Raw genomic sequence first — 23,562 nt, 5'->3', positions numbered from 1 at the left:
GAGCCAATTTAATAAAAAATGATAATACGCACGGCTAACCAAATTTAAGAATGAAATGAAACACTTAGATGAACTTAAATGCTTCCCATGACCTCCCAGATCACCAGACCTAAACATCATTAAACCTGTCTGGGATGCTCGGTGTTCAGGATTTTGTTGAGCCGCAGCTCAAGAAGAAATGCAACCGTCATACTCTCTTTGGGGTTCCACTTATTTTGTCCATTACTGTAAATGCAAACCACACTCTGTGTTGTCTTCATAGTAACATACTGCGTACTCACACTTTTTTGTGAAATCAGACACACACACACACACACACACACACACACACTAATCCAATTTCACAGGCCAAAAGAAGAGTCTCACATGCGCGGATCCATTTGCTATTATCAGCCATAGATAATAGGTAAAACACACACACACACACACACACAAAGGGCTGCCGTGGAGAACACCACGGGAGGCCTGCAGCTGCAAAATGAAAAGCGTGTTTAGTGCTTTGCTTTTGTTCACATCCTCGACCCCACAAATACACACAATGGTCCAGCGTGGACACTTTCTAAAATGGACCTAAAGAACAAAATGTTAACCCGACCTTCACTCATGTCATCAAACCTTTTTTTTTTTTTGGTACATTGTTTTTAAAGCCTCAAGTCACAAACTTTTGTCATTGGTCTACAGTCGTTGTCATTGTGAAATTGACTATTCGCTATTTATTCGTCCTTGTCTATCTGTCCTCGAAGCATTAACCCCACGCTGCAATTGCTACGACGCTTTCCACTATTGCTAAATAATTCTAAAACAATGGGTCCTTCATTCCAGATAGAGCTAGATGAGAAACAGATTCTCATTTCCAGCCAGCAACTGTTTGTTTTGTGACCTGAATTTTTGAGTATCAGATGTCCATTGACAGCTTCCAGTCAATTATTTCCCGCTTTGTTTAAAACCCGCGCTGCCCAACGGGCAGCCGCCTCGCTTGGGTCTGGTGCTTTTCGCATCGTATCCTGGGAAAGGGGATGATTTTGTGGGAAAGACCCGGCGCAAGTGTGAGTGTTTCTAATTAGGGAAAAGTGAAATGAGCAGATTTTAACAAGGTCATTTTAGCGGCCCTGCGCTCCGCTCCCCCTCACACGGGTGTGAACGTGTTTTCTCAGCGGGGGAGCGAGGAGGTGATGGAATCTGTGGCAACGTCGCCTCGGCGGGACGGTCACGGCACCGATGCAACCAATGGGAGCGCATTTGTTTCCCACACCTCCGGCATTGTCCGCGGCGGCGAGGATCACAGCCACGGCAACAGCGATTGGCGGGAAAGCATAGCCGTGTGTGGGTCGGACGCCGCGGCGATCGAAGAATTGCGATGAACACACATTTGTCAGTTGTTGGCGTCTGAATCGTCTGGCTTGTTGTCGGGTTTGTCTCGTTGATTGAGTTGGAGTGAGCAGAATTCCTCCCCCAGCACCGCTCAGTGCAAACCAGATTACACTTCAGAGTGAATTAGGGCTCATTGGAATCAGTTCTTACCATTTTTTCTCTACCGAATGGAACCCTCCGTGCAGGCCCCTCCGTTTGTTGGCTTGTGTCACGGTATTCTCATTTGGCTTAATTTAAGCTTATGATAACTCGTTCAACTGCCCCCTCTGTTTGCCCTGGATTCCCCTCCGCTGGCCTCGGGGCTTGAAGTCATTTGACCAGGAGTGAAGCGATTTGAGGGAGCTTAAACTGTCACGCCAACCCCGCAGACTGGAGACTGCTTCCTTATTCTCTCTCAGTGAGTCCATAAAAGACCAGGCTTGTCCAGTCCTGATCTTTCTTTCATAAAGTAATCTCCCCGCAGCCTCTCAATCATTTATATCCTTTTCCTCTCTCATGCGGGTTATATTTAGCAGCTTACATGCTCTCAACTTTGTCATTGTCGAATGTGTCCTACATTCAGTTCAAGAAAAGGTAAAAAAAAAAAGAAGCCGGCCACGTGTTTTCCTAGATGCATTTTTAGATGGAGCTCTCATGCCACGCTGACCACATGTTGAGCTGCCCGCTCGCAGCCCGTCAGTCATATTTTCTCTGTCCATGTTTGGACCTGGCACAGTGCCTCCGAGTGCCCGACTGGACACGGCCTGATGGGAAGACAAACATGGCTTTTTTAACAGGATAAAGCAGCTCTCTTGTCAGTCGCTGCAGAGGGACTCGCTATCGTCGGAGCCCCGCTGGGTGAATGTAGCCTGAAGGAATTGGTAAAAAGGTAGACAATTCTCTTCAGATAAAACATAAATGCTATAAGGGATAAGAGAGAGAAACTGCTGCTCACAGACTCGAGTTTGCGAGGCAACGTAGCCTCCAGGGATTTTGGTAAAACTATAGAGAGGATTTCACTTTTTCATACAGACGCTTCCATGTGTCCACAAAGCTTATCTGAGTGAGCGAGCGTAAGGTTATACTGTAAACTGAACACACTGAATATGCTGTGTGGTGAGTAAACATTTTTGGATGTGGTAGAATAGATTCTTTGGCATTGGACATAGTGTATATTTGCACTGTGTTTATGTCTTATCTAGTGTGAGGTGCCTCCTGATTCTTACTACTGTTTGGTGAAAACGCCAATGTAACCCCGGACATGTTGCAGAACCTCTCCTGCCAGCCACCTAGTAGAAATGTCCAGCAAACGTCAGAGCAGAAAAATATTCGGAAGAGTCACGTAGAGCGAGTGGCCGCTGGGGCCCAGGCGCCGCCCTTCGCCTGAACCGTCGTGGACAGTCTCCTGCCGCGTTCGTCATTAGTGAACGTCAGTGTCCAGAAAATGTCCCGGCCGAGTTCACGTCTGGAAACAGCTATGGAAATACAGACAATACAGACGGCACATGCACTGTACTGCATTCAATGTAAAGGTAGCTGGTAAAGGTAGGAGCAAACGCATATTCATCCAGGAGCGTGGCTGAGTGAGTGCGCTTGAGGGAATTAGTCATGAAAAGACCAACTGTCCTACAGATTTACTGCTGTGTATCTAATCCTCAGCTTAGTATGGTTTTATTTTTGTCGAATACGTTGCGTGAACTGATGTTGCACAATTCAGAGTTTTATCTTAACGGCCCAAAAGCAATCTGGAATCATCTTAAACCTGTTTGGGGTTTTTCCATTCGAAATGACTGGGATGACCAACTGATACCATAATGCCGTCTGTTTGACTGGTCAACCTCTTACATTGACCGCAAGTGGATTTTGTTGAATTTTTGGTGGGGAAAAAAACTCAAGCAACCGCGCCTAAAATAATTTGCCATCGTTTGCCTACAAACAGTATATACAGTCAATATTCAATCAGTTCGGCAACAAGATTTTCAGCACCTTTTTTGCAGACACATTGGCCCTTATATGCTAATGTGGGCTTTCATTTGCACATGTCCGCAGGCGCAGCCTGACCTGACACGCTCTCAGATCTTTCCCTCCGAATGCAGGGTCACAAAAACCTAATTCAGCTCCCCATTCCCTCTCACACCCCTGTGGTAGGTTCTTCACCTAGGACTCGAGTAATCAACAGCTGAGGAGGGCATCCATCCCCCGTCCCCGGCTCGGTGTGTGTCGCTCCCTCACTCTCGTCTCAGTAATGACATTTCCGCGTGGCGGACGGACAGACAGCCAGACGCCCACATCATGCAACAGGTGAGGGGCAGATCCATCACAGTACAGTACGTGGTTTCCCACACCAATTTTTATCCATCGAGGTTTATATGTCCCTTTGATGGCGGCGCAGGCTGCTGCTCTATCAGCTGTCACTGTCAGCTCAACCACCGCTGGATTTATCTCATCGCGCAGCTGACATTTCTTTTCAAGGAATTCATTTATTTTTACAGAATCAGTTTTATTTTGATCTAATGCTAATGACATCACATGTACAGGAAGACAAATCTGTGCATCCGGAGACCTGAATAGCGCTGGCGTGGGAGGTAGGCTGCTGTGCCACACGAGTTTCGCTCGTTGTCATCATTGATTTTGTCATTGGTTCGGCCCTCGGGGGTCTGCGAGCTATCACTTGGATCAGACCTGTCATGTTTAGTTTAAAGTCTTTATCGCAAGTACCGGGCTTTTTTCATACAGCACCTTATGTTCACCCGTGCCCTTCTATTGCCTCTCCTGCTTGAAGATTTCCTTTGTCTATTGTGCGAGCTGCCCGGCAGCCGCCTCCTTCGTGCTCGTGGAAGCTTTAATGTTGGCTGCTGTATTTAGAAACAAGGAAGGAGTTGTTTCAGGGTGTGTTGGCGTGAGAGCGTCTGATTATAGCCGTCCCTCCCTCTGTCTGTGTCACACACACACACACACACACACACACACACACACACACACCTTATGACAACTGTGTCCCCGTGTTTTCTGGACGCCGTCACCTACAAACTCATCTTGTCATCCAGACAAGCGCAGAGAACCCTTCTACACCAGCCCGCAGGCCTTCGAAAACAACCGTACGAGACACTTTCTTTTCCTCCCACCAACGACACATGACAAATGAGCGGACATGTGGACACTGAACAGGCCCGGCGCTCACGGCTCAGCGCCTCAGACGGTGGGAATAATGGCTGGACCGCATTGTACAATGGGCAGCAGTGGGAAGAGTGAGAAAAAAAAGGCTTCTCCTCTTCTCAGTAACGCACACACACACACATACGATTACTATGACGACCCTCTTAGAGTCGCCATAATGGCAGAACAAAGTGGGGACAGTCGGTGTGGCTGGAGATGGAGGAGGTGCTGAGGTGTCGTGTGTGTGTGTGTGTGTGTGTGTACATGTGTGTGAGCCCATATCTGTGTGCTTGTATAAGGAATATTTATTCAGCGTCAGCACAAAAAAAATAATCTAGCTGAGCTCACGGTTTTCCCGCTCCCCGTTGTGTTTTAAAGCCATGAAGCGACAATACCGACATTTCAGCTTTCCTTGGTTTCTCGTCCCTCGACCGGTTCTTTGTGAGTCCATGGAAAAGGAGCAGCGGGGGGGGGGGGGGGGGGGGGGGGGGGGGGGGGGGGGGGGGGGGGGGGGGGGGGGGGGGGGGGTTGTCTGGTGCGATACCAACAGACAGACAGAACAGGAGGATGGGTGGCAGGATGTCCGTCAGAGTCAATTATATTTAATGAGATGGGGAGTGACCGGAGCTCCTGATAGCTGCCAGACCACACAGAGAACCTCTATGTGGCTTGAATATTCCCAGAGACCGCTGCGGCGCTGAACAACATTACATACACTGGGTGAGGATCTGTAGCTCGTCACTGCTGAGACTGAGGACTCTTTCTCACAGTTCAACATGCTGGTTCTTCTGGATGACCCGCACCCTCATTTGCACGCATAATCCCTTGACACTCCCTTGACACATCATTAGATATTTGTTTGGTGCGCTTTGGCGAACTGGAGTTGAAAACCCTGTGGCTAAAACTCGCCAGGGGGGGGGGGGGGGGGGGGGGGGGGGGGGGGGGTGGGAGCGGGAAGCTGCTCGTGTCGTGCGGAGAGATCTGGATCTGTCTGCGACGAAAGGAACAGAGCGTTACAGTATCGGCCGCCTCAATGGGCAGCAGACAGATAAGGCACCTCCAGTCGAACCTCACAGCTGTAGCAGCTGCAAAGAGGCCGATACGCCGGCTAGATGGGTCCGGTTCGGCCGACGTGCCTGGCTCAAGAGCCACATTACGAAACACAAGGTTTTTTTATGGCCATCGCAAAAGGGCCGGGGGGGGGGGGTGGGGGGGGGGTTGCAGGAAGGAAGGCCCGCTTGTCGCAACTGGGAGTGGACGCGTATTGGCATGAGGAAGATGATAGAGAGAAAAAAAAAGAAAAGACAGGATTGTCCACAGGCATAACAATGATCATTCTCTTGTCCTGCGTGCTGTTCGATTGTCTGAGGAGACCAAACCTGTTTCCTATCACTCCGCTTATCAGTGCAGTGATGCACGTGATGGACAGGTTTGCCACACGCTTACCCTCTTCACCTTCAAATGGGAACCCGAACGCAGGAAACTGTCAATACTGACATTCTCACTGGACCTGAGGTATCTCCAGGTCTGGTGGATTAGGAGCTAAAAACAGTCAAACCCTGATGGAGAAATCCCCGAGATATTTTGCCTGACAACAAAAATGTCCCGTTGCATTTGTCGCATGTGAAACCTTTGGATAAGTATAAATAATAACACGGAGCATTAGAGTCTTAAGCTTGATTTATTGTCCCCCACACCTGTATGTCTTCGGGGGTCCGCCGGGGTCCACGTGGAACATATAGCCCGACAAACGTGTGAAAGCGTCTGTTCAGCAGACACATAAACACACATGCTTATTGGCTGCTTCTGTTTGGTTTTTTTTTGCTCAAACTCTTTGCCTATAATGTTTTAAAAGGGTATACTAGCCAATTGTTATTTGTTGTACTTCAGCTCCATAAAGTTGAATGACTTACAAGAGAGAGGTTACATTTCCAGCAGCAGAGGACAAGAAATCCTGACTTTTAGTCCCCGGATTCCTTTATTTCTCCTTTGCTGCACGCAGATGGTGTCTTTTTTAAAATTATTATTAAAGCTAAAAACCTAAATGCCCATTATCCTCGGTTCATAGAGCTGGCTTTCTGTTCAAAGCCATGAAATAATAAAGGCATCAAGCCCATAAAATGAAATGGATGGGGTAAGATCAGAGAGAGGTTGCCCCTTTAATTAAGGTGAAACAGCCAGGCAGTTGAACTTGTATTCGATGGCGACTCTGTCGGCGTCCCCGAACGACCTCTTGAAGGTCCACGAACCATAGTTTGGGCACTTCTGCTGCCTGTACCTTTTTAAAAAAAAAAAATCTCATATTTAGACATGCATGTTATTGGCCCCCAAAATACACACCACCATCCACCTCCCCCTCCTCACTCCTCCACCTCACTCCTCCACCTCGCTCCTCCACCTCCCCCCACCTCACTCCTCCACCTCCCCCCCACCTCGCTCCTCCCCCTCCCCCCCTCCTCGCTCCTCCACCTCACTCCTCCACCTCCCCCCCTCCTCGCTCCCCCTCCTCCACCTCCTCCTCGCTCCTCCACCTCACTCCTCCACCTCCCCCCCTCCTCGCTCCCCCTCCTCCACCTCCTCCTCGCTCCTCCACCTCACTCCTCCACCTCCCCCCTCCTCGCTCCACCTCCTTCACCTCCTCCACCCCCCCCCCCCTCCTCGCTCCACCTCCTTCACCTCCTCCACCCCCCCCTCCTCACTCCTCCACCTCACTCCTCCACCTCGCTCCTCCACCTCCCCCCACCTCCCCCCCACCTCGCTCCTCCCCCTCCCCCCTCCTCGCTCCCCCTCCTCGCTCCTCCACCTCACTCCTCCACCTCCCCCCCTCCTCGCTCCCCCTCCTCCACCTCCTCCTCGCTCCTCCACCTCACTCCTCCACCTCCCCCCTCCTCGCTCCACCTCCTTCACCTCCTCCACCCCCCCCCCCTCCTCGCTCCACCTCCTTCACCCCCCCCCTCCTCACTCCTCCACCTCCTCCTCGCTCCTCCACCTCACTCCTCCACCCCCCCCCCCCCCCCCCCCCCCCCCCCCCCCCCCCCCCCTCCACCTCCCCCCCACCTCACTCCTCCACCTCCTCCTCGCTCCCCCTCCTCCACCTCGGGGTCCGGGGGGAGGGGTTTAACCCCACCGTGTCTGGGAGGAGTCCGCTCCTCCGTCCCAGCAACAGTCGATCCGCAGACACAGAGAGATCGTGGAGGTACACGCTCCCAAGAAAAAGAGAAAGAGAAGTCCGCTCCTTTGTGCGCGTTTTGCGCAGAAATGCGGCGTCGTTAGTTGCGTCGAGCGGGAAAACACGTGATTACCGACCGACGTGTATCGTGACCAGAGCAAACGTGAGCCGGTAAGTTGCGGGCGAACTTCTTTCTTCAGTCCCGGTGGTTTTAGTAAGACTCTGTTCATCAGTGTGTGTGTGTGTGTGTGTGTGTGCGCACTTTGTCCGGATTTTACGCCAAAACGCACCGGCGCGCTCACTCCGACACGTGTCCGTGAAACTCCAGTTTGTGTCACCGGCTCGTCGTGTGGCAGCTGTGAGGAACATGTGGTCAAGTCGTCGGCGGGTGCAACTCGTTCGCGGTGCGGGGACTTTTAAACGCCTCGGAAAGAAAAAAAGTCAACAGCGACACCGTGACAAGACAAGAGCACTGTCCCTTCTAGATCGACGATCATCTGGAATGAAACATGCACTTCCCTCATTACAATGCAGTGTTTGACATTTTCAAGTTTTGGGGGTGTGCTAAAATTTGGGGTCAGGTTTTTGGATTTGGTTCGATGAATGCAATAAAGTGCGTCCTGTCATTTGGTGCAGCCTGGGAAATGAATTCAGACGTCCAAACTAAAGGCTCGTGGATGTTCCTCCACACACCGTGATCTCTCCCTGTGGAGGGATGTGCTGCTCTCTCTTCTCTCTCTGATTTATGAACTGGGAGCCTGGAGGCATTGGTCCTTCCACTGACGGCCGGGGTATGTTCCTCTGTTGTGATTTACCCTCCTCCTCGTGTTTTGTTGTGTGCCCGTGTGCTGGGGTGGAAGGGCCCTCTTTCAGCCCCCCCCCTTCAGACCCCTGAAGTGAGGAGGTCCGCCCATGAGCAAACAGGCAAGCAGAGCCAGGGGGGCCACAACAGGCCGGGCATGCCTTTTTGGCACGGCGGGCCCCCTTGTCATTGGAAACCCTCGGGAGAAGGTGTCAGCGTTGCTGCCCTGCTACCTTTGCACGCCGCTGGGGAGGCTTGTCACAATGCAAAAACTCGGGCTAATGTTTGACTGCGAGAGGCTGACCTGCTCATTGATCCGCCTGACGCCTGGAGCCTGTCCCATATCCTCACAGCTCAGTGTCTTGGTGGGGGAAGTTCAGTGCTGGAGAGGGGAAATGTGGTATGGTAATCGTCATTAATGTGATCGACGGTTATTCACTGATGGACGCAACTTGTAAATTCCCACCAATCATTTGCTCGGAGCAGGAATTCGACTTATCAAAGAGGGAAGATGCCCAAGAATGTGTTTATTTTCCTGGAGGGGGGGGGGGGTGGGACATGCTGCGTGACTAGTTTATGTTTCTTCAGGCGTTTCAGGCCCCCTGCCCGTTTAATGGACTGCGCAGAAATAGTACTTTCATAATTGCCTTTGCTCTCATGAATGCACCCTTTTTTTCGCCCGGGTCAGAACCCGTCGTATGTTTTGTCCTTTGCGGCACAAATTTTTGTGGCAAAGAAATCCTCAGCCACAAGGAACATTATGTTTTTATTATTCAGTTTTTCCCCCTGGGTTGGGTACTGGGTCTTGAACCAGAGTCATATTGATTTAGTGAGGCCAGTAATTTTTCTTTATAGTGGGAAATATGTGAATTGCTTTTGCTTGTTCACTCTTTCCTCGTGTGTCACAAGTTGCACATTTTGCCTTTCAGCTGGCAGCACTGCCACTTGTCAGAGTTGTTTACCAGTGACAAAAGGGAGATGTAATGCTACCCACCACCCCCACCCCCCCTCACCGGGTGGCACCGAGTTGCTTCACAGGCATCCGAGGCCCATCACTCGTCTAATTTAAGCTGAAGGGCTCGGTAAGATCATCAGGCAGTGACATAACTGCCACAGGAACGTCCTCCATGAAACGATATTGTCTGTGTTGAAGTGAGTGGATTTGCCCTGTGCAACTTTGTGGAGTTATGTAAAGAAGAACCCAACTTGCTGCTGTGGAAAGCGCACTCTTCTTCGTCTTTGGTTCTTTTGATGCTCCGTGTGAACAGCAACCTTTGTGGAGTCGGAGAAGGATTTGTGCTCTTCTCCGCAGGCTCGTGTGTGTGTGTGTGTGTGTGTGTGTGTGTGTGTGTGTGTGTGTGTGTGTGTGTGTGTGTGTGTGTGTGTGTGTGTGTGTGTGTGTGTGTGTGTGTGTGTGTGTGTGTGTGTGTGTGTGTGTGAGTGAGTGTGAGAGAGTTTTTCGTCATCGTTGCGTCTGAAGTGCCAGCACACGGGCCGAGAAACGCCAGTGTTTCACGTCCTCCCCCCCCCGGCACAAATTTTCTCCATATACGGTGGCGCGCATTGTGACTTATCAGGCATGGGTAACATCTGTGCTTATTGTCACATGGGGATGAAGGCCTTCTTCTGTCTCTAGGTAGCGAGGCGCTGCAGGGGGAAACCACTGGGGCTCTGCATGACTACTGCATCTCCCGGACTAAAGGATTTGAAATGGAACAAATTGAGATGAACAAAAACTTTTACTTTCCCCCCCTTTTTTCACTGCCAATTCACTCAGATCACATTGAGATGCCCTCGAAAGGCCTTTATTCTAGACTAAACGGCCCAGTCAGGCAAGTATAATTATAGCTTGTATGTTTCTATTTTTTCACTGCCGTGGTTTAGATTATATTTGGCTTTCCAAGTGTTTGCTGGTATTGTGCGGCCAGCAGCGTCTGGACTCTCGGCTATAAAAAGCACGTTGCCTGAAAGCGGGTGTTGACAGCATGTTGGCCAAGACTTTTCATTTGCCACCGTGCAACCTAAGAGACGCACGGCTGGCTTTGTCCCCGTCCTGGTGCAACCGACTACAGGTCAAAGAGCTGTTACCTATACAACCCTGACATTATCCACCCTGACTCGAGAAGTGGCCCTTTTGACAGAAATAACAGAGCCCTGTAACTTCAAAAAAATCAGCTGAAAAGAGACGTTTTGTACCTTATGTGCTCCATAATTCAGTGTTTCTGGATACATCTTGTTTTGCTGTGGATACTGGGCTGTTGGACAAACACACACACCGAAAAACCCATCCACTTTGAGGGATTTGTTCCGTCGGCTGCGTTTTGTGAATCTGCTTCAACGCGAGATCCGCTGCCCTGCTGCTCTCACAGGACAGACTTCCGTCCAGCTCACCAGAGCGACGTGGTGTCACCCAGCTGAACCGACGCGCCCTTTCGCGCTCTTCCTAAAACGCCAGAAACTCCCCGACCTTTGAGAAGATTAATGTGTGGGTCTAAATTGAGTTGAACCCCATCTGGGTCCCCTGCGAAGTATACACAATATGTGATGATTAAATGGTGGCGGGAGCTTTTACAATGTGTCAAACGAGGTACTGGATTAAGAGTTACCTAGAGGATGATTGGGGTGTAGGTGAACAAAGGGGTAAGGTGGCTTTAAGTGCCGGACGACTTGACTTGTGTGATTCAGACTTTCATTAACCCCAAAAGAAATAGCTGTTAGACACGCCATTACCATTCTTTTATCGATGGTCATATAAATCGTATGGCGATTGGTGTACATGGGACAAATAGCCCCCATGGTAGCAGTTGAGTAGCGGTGCATGTAATTCCTGTAGGCGCACCAGATGACATACAATATTTCAGTCTGGCAAAAGATGCTGTCACAGCGCTTTTAGTCATTTACAAGCGGTGGACACACGAGAAGTGGCTCGATTATCAAAATGATTATGAACGATGGGATGGGGAGGACAAGGACTACGAGGAGCTATTTGCTGGCATACTGATCCACATATGGGACTGGATATCGGTTGTGTGTGATCTTATATTCTCAAAGCATATATTCTTTCAGCACTCTGACGCCGTGTCTAAAATCCCGATTGAGCCCTATGATTATGAATTCATGCTGGAAACCGTATCAAGTTCTTGCATCAGGTCTGTGTGCAATACATTACGATATATTTCATTTCTGATACCTGCTTCGAACGACGGCACGTGTTGCCGCAGTGTTGGGACGATCAGCAGCCCCTCTTTGTATGGAAATAATCCATTCTGTAACCCCCACCCCCCACTGGTCAATCCTTAAACAATAGGAATTGAGATTGATCTACCCTGCCCCGGTCCAGTAGCCATAATGTCTCACTTACAAGCTTTGCCTTATTGGAAAGGCAAACACAGCTGGTACTACGGGCCAAAGTGCTCGGCGCTGGGATATTCAGTTGGTGCCATGTGTCTTGTATTGTCCTCTGTGATGGATGGAGCAAACCCTGGGTACACTTTTACTCCAACACATTCCACCTGCTCTTCAGTGGGCGGAGATTGACTGTCTTTTTTTTCAGTTTTCGATGAAGGCTACAGGAGACCCACCCTCTTCCTGTTTTGTTCTTCTACAGCTCATCAATCGTGGTGCCTGATTGTGCGAACACATTCAGAGTCAAAAGTAAAGCAATCAAAGCGGTGTTTCTTTGGTCTGCATGATCTCATGGATTTCCTTTTTATAGTGAAATAAGATTAGCCTGATTGGTATCGGATCACAATATGACCTGCACAAGCGATAAATGATAAATCTTAGCACAGAGCAGTGTGGGCGAGAGTGTTGTGATGTGCACAACTCCATCACTGACCACACATGGATCCAACGGATCTAATAGTCCATTCATCACTGTATTATCTTCAGCGGCCATATATCAGCCATCGCAAAACGAAATTGCTATTACTCTTCACCCTCATAAGATATTGATGTGGTTTCCCTTCTTTTGCTTGCTCAGTGGCTCGCTCCGCCGAACTGCGTTGGACACGATGTGACCTCATCTGCAAAGTTTCCTGGGCTTTGTGACAGAGGAGAAGTGCTTTGGTGTGTCCCTGGCAGCCATTGCATTCGTGCTATGTTGAGGAACATTTTCAGGCTCATTAGTACTCCTCTCCCTGTCCAGCCCCCTCCCTGCTTTAGCGGTCGGTGGTTTGATCTCTGAGAAAGATAAGCTCTTTTCTCCACTTCAGTCTCCGGGGCCTTTGTCATGTTTGTTCAGTCGTTTGGCATCCGGCAAGCGTAAACAGAGAAAAAGGCTCGTGATTGCTTTAGGTCAACGGCAATCCTGGCATCCACTCAGTGAACATGCTCAATTAAAGCTTTCTCGGCAATCCTTTCCTCCCAAAGAGGTAAATGTATCCAAATAACCCGTGTCCTGGGGGGCGATATCATCTTTAAGGCTTGTTTGGCTGACGGACCTTTCGCCGTCACAAGGGAAAGGATATGCGAGTGAAGGAACCTTTTGTGAAGCATGTTAAGATAAGAGCAATGAAACCGTAATTGTTGGAGCATTTTATCAGTTGTTGCAGTCTATGCCACTGAAATAGCAAGAACATGGTGTAAAAATATGTCATCAATTCAAGGGAAGTCGAACGGCGTACAGGCCAGGCTGCAGTATAAGACAGTGTTTTCCCAAGGTTTACTGGTTGGGGGGGGGGTTAGGGTAAGGTTTCACAAATCACGTTAAGTTTCATCCACAATCTTTCATACAGGAATGAGGAATAAGGTGTTTAAGGAAAATGACCTGAAATGACTTCTGCTTGACATTATATGTAAAACACAAAAAAATAAAAAAATTATATATATATTAAAATCAATTTGACATTTAGGGGCGGGGCGGGGCGCCCTCCCAATTCAATGGTAGGGGGAAACACTGTAAGATTACTTTTTCGGTACCCTCTCTGGGTGGCCACGGTTTGCCCTACCGGCATCCATTTCTCACTACAGTCGACTTGGGTTTGCCTCATGGTCCAGACACTTCAAAGTCCACCTCTGTCTGCTCTGCCGGTGCCAAGACACGATCTCTGCTTGGCTGTTGCATAAGAGCTGCTAACCCAGGTTTCCCCTCTCTCCGGCCCAGAGGGACCAAATCTGCTCCCGCTGCCTGGCCCAGCTCTCCATGCCACCGTGGCAGCGCAGTCCACAGCTTGGGTGGTTTTTCCCACAGTTGATGGACGCAGGTGCAAAGAACCGAACCGTCCGGACTTTTCTACCGAGCTGCTGAGACGAGGAAACACCCGTGCACCTCCAGGTGCAGTCGCGTGGCGCAGGATTTGCTTCCCTGCTTCAGGCGTATTCCTGCTACCGAACAAACGGGAAAAAAAAACGCTCTAGTACAAGCTCACCGTCGACAAACGCACGCATGAGCAATGCATTCATACAAAGTCAAGAAGGTCGGCGTTTCGGCGAGCAGGTTTCTCCATGGGCTGATGCCAAGTCAAGCATGGTGCTACGCAGAGTGCAGGTCTGTGCTCAGCTTGTGGCAACCTGAGCGAGTCCTGCATTATTTATGCATCGCCTTCCCCCAACAGTGTCACAGCAGAGGCCACCAGGCTCTCGTGAATGTCACCATTTCCTTTTTTAATTTCAAGCAGTCTAGCCGTCGTGGGGTTCAAAGCCATGTTAGAGGTTTATTAAAAACTCTATTCAATCAGACTGAATCTCTGAAACCTATTCGAGGTGGAGATAGAGGGCTGTCTGTTCACCAGGCTGCTGTAAACACAGCAGGCACGTGTGTGTGTGTGTGTGTGTGTGTGTGCGCAGGGGCTACTAGTGGTATTTGACATTCAACTGTCATTAATTTGTCTGCAGCCCGATCCTAATGTTATTAAAGGTGCCGGAGCCAAGAAAGTGAACTGCCTGCTTGGATTTATAGACTCCCACTGATCCCGGTCCTGGTTCCCCCGTCCAAGCACTACAGCCCTGATCCTAGCTCCCAGGCTTCATATTTACCCAAACAGACATGAGAGTCATATCAGTCTTCTCTCCTTCCCCTCGGCCCAAAATGTAGAACTCTTCTTTTACAAGTATTCAATATATCAATATTACTATAACCAATATTTTCCTGGTGTGAAAGCTAATCAAACTCTTTTTGCACATCAAGTAGAACAGTATTAAAAGACATAAATTTAAAGCAGCGCGACTTGGCCTCAGCCATCGTGAGGCCTTGCTGCACGGTGACCCCACCTCTCTCGCTCGTCAGTTTGATTTGTGTATTGCCAAATCACCACAAACGTTATCCCAAGGCATGTTACAGATTAAAGTCGAGACCTCGCGCGTTCTCTCGATCCTTCAGGAGTCACATGATCTGTGAATATCAGTCTTTTTGGTAATATACTGTACCTTCCTCAAACTCCCGGTCTTGAGACTTTATGAAATGGCAAGGACAGTAGCTAGTGTGGGTCATCTCCCTCGACCCCTCAGAGTTCCCTCCCTGGTCTGACTCACTCGGCTGGACCAGTTGGCGCTTGGTGGATTTCTCTGGATGTGGCTGATGTGTGAGCTCACAGTGTCTCTACAGTTCAGACTGTCTCTCTGTGGTAACACGGGAATCACTGACTCACAACTACAGCAAATGTGCAAGTTCTGTGTATGTGCGAGTAAATGAAAAAATCCCTGTTGGAAGAATGCAGGGCCACAGTGGCGCACACGTTGTACAGCAGCTCCTCTGCTTGCGTTCTCTCTGGCTGAATAATAAAGAAGAGTGTGTGTTACACGGCATAACTCCCTCGAACGGTTTCGCCGTCCAGGTTGGAGGAGTGGATGTGTGCGAGCTCAGCTGATCCGGAGCTCATCTGCTTTCGTGGTAGGAATCCTCTGGCCAGGTTATCAAAGAAGAAGAAGGTAGAAAAAAAGCCTCGCTCACAGATGCTGCATTTTATCTTCACCCAGCCAGCACCCCTTTAAAACACTCATTGGTATTCGCCTGGCATGCGACACAATCCGATTGTAAAGTGAATGCATACACCGTCTGAAGTCATTCATTATAAATCATTTCCCCTGTGTAGGTTGAAATCATTTATTCACAGTTTTACGAGATTGGTGATCCGAGGAGCATGTCCTGACTGGTGACTAATAGCTGCCCGACGTCGTGTCACCCGACCCGCTGACATGCGGTTGATACACTCCGCTGTGTTTGTTTACTGCACTTCATATTCTCCGTCTACACAAACAACAGCTAGAAAAGCTTTATTTTTCACTTTCCAGTGGCCTCCGGTGTCTGTGCCCAGGCGTCGGATGCAGCGCGGCGGTTTTCATCTGGCGACTGCCAATTCTCCCAGTCCACACGTCTCTCTCCGCCTGGCGCAGGCTCCGACTGTAAAAGAATGACTTTAATAACCGTGCTGCTTCCTTGAAGCTATTTTTGAAAAACCAGCCCTGTCTCTTTAGGCGCTCGTCGTGCTCCTCTGCAGTTTGAATCCAGCGGCAGGCCCTGCGGTCACGGCTCGCGTGGAGAAATGGGCCTCACTGGAAACTTGCGGCCCCCCCCCCCCCCATGCTAATAACAATATTATACAGCGCGTTGGTTCGCACCGACGTGCCCCGGCTTGAACTAATAATAACAATGTTGAGGGACGCCAGGAACTGGTGTTTCCTGACAGTGCAGATGATTGGTACGGTTCGAGGAGCTGGGGGAGCTGTGCTTACAGTCATGTTGTATTATTGGCCTCATGCATCATCTCGTTCTTTGTATTTTCCTTTCACTTTTGAATTAAGAAGTGGAAACACACATTTTTTTTATTGGCATGCACAGCATCTGATTGGACTTAGGGCGCTTTTCTGAAATGATGATGAAAGTGTGTGTGTTTGGGGGGTGTTCATGTTTTGGTCCCAGACATGCCTGCTGCTTTTCCCAAATCTTGCTATCATACAATCATGCAGCGCGCCCCCCCCCAAGCCAACAAGTATTTTAACAAGCTGGAGGGCTGCACTCTTTTTTTTCCAATCTTTCACCAGCATCCATATCATCACGTTTTAATGCTCTGGCTTTTTGGCAAGCCGTCTCATACGCTCCGGCTAGCCACAGGAGACCGGGGCCAACATACATCCATGCGCAGCGTGAAATAAAAACAAAACGTTGCCGTCATCCTCGATGTGCGGTTTTCAGAGGAACCTCATAGCCACTTTGATTTTCCTCTGAGACAAAACAGTCTCGCAGACTCTGCAGACAAGTCGGATCAGGTTCGATTGTTTAAACCACGATATGCCCCTGTGGTCATTACTGCTGTTTAAAGTGGGATGCAGTGCATGAGTCTTGGCAGTGAATATTATTCTTTTTCTCTTATTATGCCGCCTGGGTGGCAGCGCTTTCTCTTGATCATTCAGGGGCCACATAATCTGCGAATATCTGGGTGTGTTTTGTTGTTTTTTATATCTTCCTCTTGGAGGAAGTGGGTGGACAAGCAGACGGATCTCCACCAGGAATGGGAGAAAACAGTGGATGGATTGTAGAAAGCCGTTTTTCTTCAAGGGTTAAGTATGTTATCTCCATTCCCTCCCAGCTCGCCCCTTCTTAAGAGGAGAAGGCTGTGAATAAATACCACCCTTGTCCTCTCATAATGGAACGGCTCGACCTCCCGTGACCTCTGCTGGTGGGAGCATCTGCCCGTCGATTCCTCCGGCCCGTCCTGTGGGACATCAGCGGGCTGTCACATCTGCCTGTTTGCACTAATTCAATTGGTCGAGGAACATTCTGTGTCGCAGGATAAAAATTAAGGAACTGGCCCGTCCGAGTGCGAGGCGCAGAAGAAAAGCCCTGTTAACTGGAATACATTGTTGATTTACTGTCTGTAACTGTGTGAAAGCGCTCGTGTCTCTCTCCGGTGACTGTGCATGACGCCAGTGTGATGAGCGTGGATCCTCATTGACATTCTTGAGCCTCCCTCACATGGATTGCATAATAATGAGTTTGGCAAGGGGCCTTGATTAAATCATGTCGGTAAGAGCGGTGCACATGCGGCACAGCTGCTTGGCGCTTAGCCGAAACCTCTGCCTCAGAACCTCAGAAGAGGTGCCACCCGGGTGCCCGCTGCCCACGCTGGGCTCATTTCTGTGTCGTCAGTCTTTATGCACCACATTCCTTCGTGAAAGGGCTTTGCGGCGCGGGACAAAGGAGTTTGTTTTGCAGAGATTTGCAATCAAATTTGGCTCACGTGTCCTCCTGCTTTCGCGTGACTCGAGAAACTGGTTTAGGCCCCCCTCCTTTGCACAGGTCAGTCTTTGTCGAGGCGTTTGTTTAACTTTCCCAGTCAAAGCCCCGGTGCTGCCCGAGCGCCTTTGTCGAACACCTGTTCAGGATTACGGGTCCAATACGGCTCCGGGCTAATTTCTTGTGATAATTCAACGGTGAAATCTAATCCCGCCTCTGCCATTTTGGGCACCGTTGGTGTTGGAGCCTCACAGACTTTCTGCCACAGTGTGAAGAGCCCAAGTCTGTCTCACACATGAGCACACATGAGCACACACTCTCACGCGTATTACAGGGCAAATTTGTCTTCAGGTTTCGCACAACAAATTCACATATACTCCAGCGAATGGCATGTTAACCTATGACACCGTTTTGGGGACAGAAACCGGGTCATGGCTTGTGCACTGTAAGCATGTGCTTGACGAGTAGGCATGCAAATTGTGACGTGACCACACGCAAAATCACTGCAGGTGTCAAACCTGTTTGTGAGTGTTTATCTTCTGCTGGAAGATCCGGCGTGGCCTTTATTATTTCTCACGCTTGACAAAAGAAAATGGAAAATAGGCCACACACACACACACACACACACACACACACACACACACACACACACACACACACACACACACACACACACACACACACACACACACACACACACACACACACACACACACACACACACACACACCACTTCTCGTCACAGATTGGTGTGTTTAATTCTCCCAGGTGTGGCTGTTTGTCGACTATTGTCACAGAATGACGTGTGTCAAGACTGTTCCAAATCTGTGGTCTGATGCACAAAGAGGATTAGCTCTGTTCAAATGACACTTATATGCCACACAATTGAAAATGTGGCTTTGACTGTGTGCGTAACTCTTTGCGTGCGTGAAGCTCTCGTATTTACACATAATGGTTTGGCCATTCGTTTGCAGAAGCTTTAGAGGGTTCTGCATGTGCACAGTAACCTCAGACTTTCACGACCGGCGTGCGTGCCTGCCTGCCTGCCTGGCTGCCTGGCTCCTCACCAGCTGTCTCGCCCATCATCAGTGCTTTCGGGACGCTGAGCAGACAGTCTAGCTCTGGTTATCTCTCCTACGCTGTGTGGACAGTACCCGGTTACAGATACTGTATATCGTGGCCGGCCGGGCTTGACGCTGCAATAAAACTAAATGTTTGGTTAATGATAACAGGGGCAAACGTGAGATTGTACAACGCTGGCTTTTATTCCACTGTCCGTTTATTGCTCGGGGCATTTAGCCACCTCTGATCGACGACCGGCTCGGCCGGAGGTTGGTGGTTGTTTTTGCGATCTTCTGTAGAGAATGAGTAGCTGGGTCCCCCGCACTGTTTACTAAAGTTAAAGCTGGATTCTTCCTTATTGGAGGCTACAGGAGTGTTTAAAGTACATTTATAAACTGGAAACCGTGCATTAAGCCGCATGCGTTTAGACCCAGAGCGACGTTCCCAAACAGCAGCGACTCCACCTGACGGATGGTTTATTTAGCCGTCCAGACTGTCATCCCGTGTTTACAGGCCCGTGATGTAGGTCCACAAGCCCGACGCTGACGACTCCACTCTCCGTCTTTATCCCCCAATCGACACGGCACCGCTCTGCTCGGGCCAGGCGCGGGGATGTGCGCTTGTCGCACAGACGCTCAGCCCCGTGTGATGGGAATACTAAAACTCCTCTGCTGAATCGTCACACCCATTTGTTTGTTTGGTTTTTAAACAGAAACATATGTAATTCCTATGTCGTCGGATGCGTTTGGGAGTCACAGCTGAAAGAAAGAAAAGCAAACAGTCCTTAAATTAGCTTTAAACAAGTTAATCCTCTCCTCTGGCAGAGAGGGATTATTCTGTAGTTCATTTTCTCTCGTTTCGAGATCAATTCTGGCGTCTGAAGAGAAGTTTGCCAAACGAAGAGCAAGTTGAGTGGCTCTGACTCTCCTAATGCTAAGCAGGTGAGCTCTCACCGGGTAACGTCCGTCCCGAGCACTTAACAAAAGCAATCATTCAGTCCGGCTAATGTGAAGAAGAAGACGGGCGTGGACGCGGACAGTAATTGCCTCGGGTAATGGCCTCTAATGGCGAGCGGAGCGTCGGCTCCCTTTTGTTATCTATCTTAACCTTGATCACGACGAGCGAACCAACCCGGCGGGCCCGGACAAGTCCAACGACCTCTAATAGGCACAAAGCGTCGTGTCGGGCTTTGGCCTGTCAGTTTGCGGCTTTAATAGACGTGACCGTGATGTATGTGTTTGGTTTCACAGTGCTGAGCCGGCACCAACGATTGCCGTGGCCCGCTCACTGCCTAATTTTACATTTCCTGGCCTACTTATCATTTTCATTCGTTTTGTTTTCCAGTTCGCTCGCTTGTGTTATCAGTCAGATGGTCGTGTACCCGGGACCGGGTGACAAGAATAATGCTAATGAATTAGATCAGAACGAGATGAGATGATTAATGTTCCGTTTGGGCCCAGTGGCGATCTACCCTTTGACCCGTAATAGGCAGTAAAAGGATGGACGTTGCCAGTTGGGGCGCTAGTTTACCACACGCATATGCTCGCCTTGGCACGGGGGGTGGGGTAACGTTTGAATTATAATATCCATTAGTGGCAAACTGTCCTCCAGGGTTTCCGAGCTCAAATCACACGTTGAAGCGATCCGCTGGCTCACACGGATTTCTGAATGAAGTTTCACTCTCGCAGACGGGAGGAGTAAGTGGCTCCGGGGGGGCCATGAGCTGTGCTCTCCACCCGGGGTGGGGGAGGCCACAAGGGCAAACTCCCTCCCTGGCGTCAGGGCTCCTCAAGAATGCGGGGAGGGGATTAATGCAACGCCCCGTGGCAGTGATGGATGGGACCGCGAGGCGCACACTCATACACGCCGAGCATCTGGATGCCGAGTGTCTGGCCCCTCCGCTGCAGCAGTGTGTGCCAGCTTAGCAGGTGTGTGTGTGTGTGTGTGTGTGTGTGTGTGTGTGTGTGTGTGTGTGTGTGTGTGTGTGTGTGTGTGTGTGTGTGTGTGTGTGTGTGTGTGTGTGTGTGTGTGTGTGTGTGTGTGTGTGTGTGTGTGTGTGTGTGTGTGTGTGTGTGTGTGTGTGTGTGAGAGAGAGAGTGTGAGAGAGAGTGTGAGAGTCTGAGTGTGAGAGTCTGAGTGTGTGTGTGCTTGGGACGAAGCCAGACTCGGTTGTTTGCCCTACTACCCCAGATAGAGTCGTACACACCAGCCGTTTGTCATTTTGATTCAAAGGGTTCAGCCTTTTATGACGCTACATCACGACTGGGGCAGACTGAGCCGAGAGATTCACTTTTTCCAAATCGCCCGATGAATCGATCTCCGCCCCCCCTGAATTGGATCTTTGTTTCACCCGTAGGGCCCAGTGATTGATGCCGAACGTGGTGCGACTGTGGCTTTCCGACGCGTATGTGCGACTTCGATTTACTGTGCGCGCCGTACTCGTCTCACCTGCCCCCCAAATCCCCAGCACCTCATTGTTTCCCCCGGAACCCTCTGGCGACTCTGTGTGACCTCTGGCAGCTGGCAGCTCGCTATGACTGATATTGTGCCGCAGTTGTCAATGATCTCTGATGGATCACCTCGGGGAGCCCGGAGTGTGTCCCGCACGCCTGCCGCAGCACACTACAGTGGCTATTGCCATGGTAATTAGCCCAGTGAGTCGCGGGGCTGATTGTATTAATCACTGGAGCTCACTCCGCGAAGCGTGTGCCAGATTATCCCGCAGCGCACGAATGACAGCCGCAGCCAAATCCAGCGGAGATAACACCGCTCGCAAATGAGTTTGATGCAGCCGCATTACGCAGCCCGTTTTCACTCGTACGTGCAAAATATGCAGGGTAACCGTTGACCTTTGCTGATGATGCCCCGCAATTCTAACTGACCTTCCTGGACGTTAACTAATGATGATGTTGTTCTTTTCCCTTTTCACCATTAAAGGCACTTTTTCTTTCTCCATCTCTTCTCAGCGGAGAGATAATTAGGTATCTGTCCTTCCCCTTTGTACGAGGAAGCTGCCGCGCGTTGGCCCGTCTTCCTGGGCGCGGCCCGGTGTGCGCTCCTTTTTTTCCCCGCGGCGCACCCGGGTCTCTAGTCTGACCCCCGCGGCTTCTAAAAAAGTCTGGTTCCACATGTTTTCGTATGCGCCGCCTGTCACTCTTTCTATTACTTTTACCATCGCCTCCGGGTGTTTTGTCTCGAACTTGTGTGGCTTGAAGATGGGGGCTCTTAAAGATTGCGTTGATTTGCTTTAGCGCTCATGTGATAACAGAGTGAAGCTGAGTATGGCCGCAACTAACGATTATTTTCATAATCGATGAATCAGTCGATTATTTTCTCAATTTAATCGATTAGTTGTTTGTTAAAAATGTCGACCGTGTTTCCCCAAACTCCAAGATGATGTTTAGTTTTATCCTCACACCAAAGATATTCAGTTTACTGTCGTAGAGGGACAAAGAAACCAGAAAATATTCACATTTAAGAAGCTGAAATCAGAGAATTTTGACTTTTTCTTCATAAAAAGTATTTGAACCGATTAATCGATTATCAAAATAGCTGGCGATTGATTTAGTAGTCGATTACTAACAGATAAGTTGCAGCTCTGAAACTGACCAAACAACTAGGAGGTGGAACAGATGTTCAGATGCGCTGTAGAGCATGATGATCGCACTGTAAAATCAATACAGCTAAATTGCAGGGAATATCAGTCGGCCTCAAAGCCAGATGCTGCGGCTCTGGACCAAGTTTGTTTGTGTCTTTTTCCCCTTCACTGATTCGACCCTGACGATGACCTTCCTCTGCCCATTAAGCTGCTTGATTAGCAGTGAAGCCCACTTGCACCTGCAGTCTTCCAGCTGTTGCCTCCGTCTCGCACACTTTCCATCCTTTTTTTTTACGAGAGCCGTTAACCTGCTCCTCCGCTCTGCCACTCCTCGAAACATGTAAAAGTGCAAACGCATGAGCTCGAGGAAGCGACAGGCGGAGACCGACACCCCCTTGAGGACGTTCTGAGTCAGTGTCTCGTCTAAACGAAGATTGTTCACACACACACACACACACACACACCACATTTCTCCTTTCAGCTCCCGCCAACGGAGAGCAAACCCCTGCGGCGTCGTCCCCCCTCGTACACAAACACTCAACAGGCGCACATCACCCCTGTTTTGTCCGAGGCCTGCATGCGCCGACGCATCCTGGTTAATTTAAAGTCGGCGTCGGACTCTCTGTTGCGGGCTGTCCCGTCTGACAGGAGCCTCAACCTGTAGAAAATGAACTGAGCCGACAGCAGGGGAGGCTGGCGGCGGATAGAGATTTCACCGTGTGAGACAGAAGGACGATGTGACGGCGGATGAGGGATGGAGGAGAGATGGGAGGAGGGATAACCTTTTGAAGGATGTGAATGTCACAGAACATTAGAGACACATTTTTCATATTTGTATTTCCTGTTTCCAGTTTATTAGTTTCAAACAGTTTCCCATTTCTGTCCAAATATCCGTCCAATTCAATATATTTGAATTCACCCACAATAGCTGATTTGTTAAAGAGGCGGAGTGGGATCGAGGGGGGGAAGCCAAATACCGAACAAAAGCCTTGACCTTTCACCTTGACCTAATGCATCCTGGCTTAAGTAAATTCCATCAGTCTAAACCCCGAATTCTTTAGACCCCCTTTTTCCTGATGTGTTTTCAAGGCCCTAGATATTCTGGGTGAGGCGCGGTACTAATCTCTGCCAACATGAGCAATTAAGATCAATTTATTTCTCCCCCACGGATGTTTTGTTCACAAATTGCCGCCGACCACAGTCCCCAGTGAGCAGGATAATCAATGTCATCAAAGCGTAAACGGCCTCCAGCC

At 49.7% G+C, this 23,562-nt stretch overlaps 1 protein-coding gene across 6 annotated transcripts in view; it reads left to right on the top strand.

Moving 5' to 3' along the window:
- Positions 1-23,562, top strand: part of tiam2a (TIAM Rac1 associated GEF 2a) — an 85,902-nt gene that overhangs the window by 10,570 nt on the left and 51,770 nt on the right. For 2 of the 6 annotated variants that reach the window (XM_047337687.1, XM_047337691.1), the window contains exon 1: positions 3,501-3,651. The exons of 2 other annotated variants lie outside the window; for them this stretch is intronic. The gene's annotated coding sequence lies outside the window, so the exon portion shown is untranslated. Of the gene's footprint in view, positions 1-3,500; positions 3,652-7,665; positions 7,847-23,562 lie in introns of those variants that run through there. 2 more of the 6 variants (XM_035609508.2, XM_047337690.1) reach the window with 1 other exon arrangement.

This window comes from Scophthalmus maximus, chromosome 15 (genome assembly GCF_022379125.1).
Source record: "Scophthalmus maximus strain ysfricsl-2021 chromosome 15, ASM2237912v1, whole genome shotgun sequence".
Taxonomy (NCBI): domain Eukaryota; kingdom Metazoa; phylum Chordata; class Actinopteri; order Pleuronectiformes; family Scophthalmidae; genus Scophthalmus; species Scophthalmus maximus.
The sequence above is the reverse complement of the archived record's forward strand: the minus strand, read 5'-3'. Positions and strand labels throughout refer to the sequence as shown.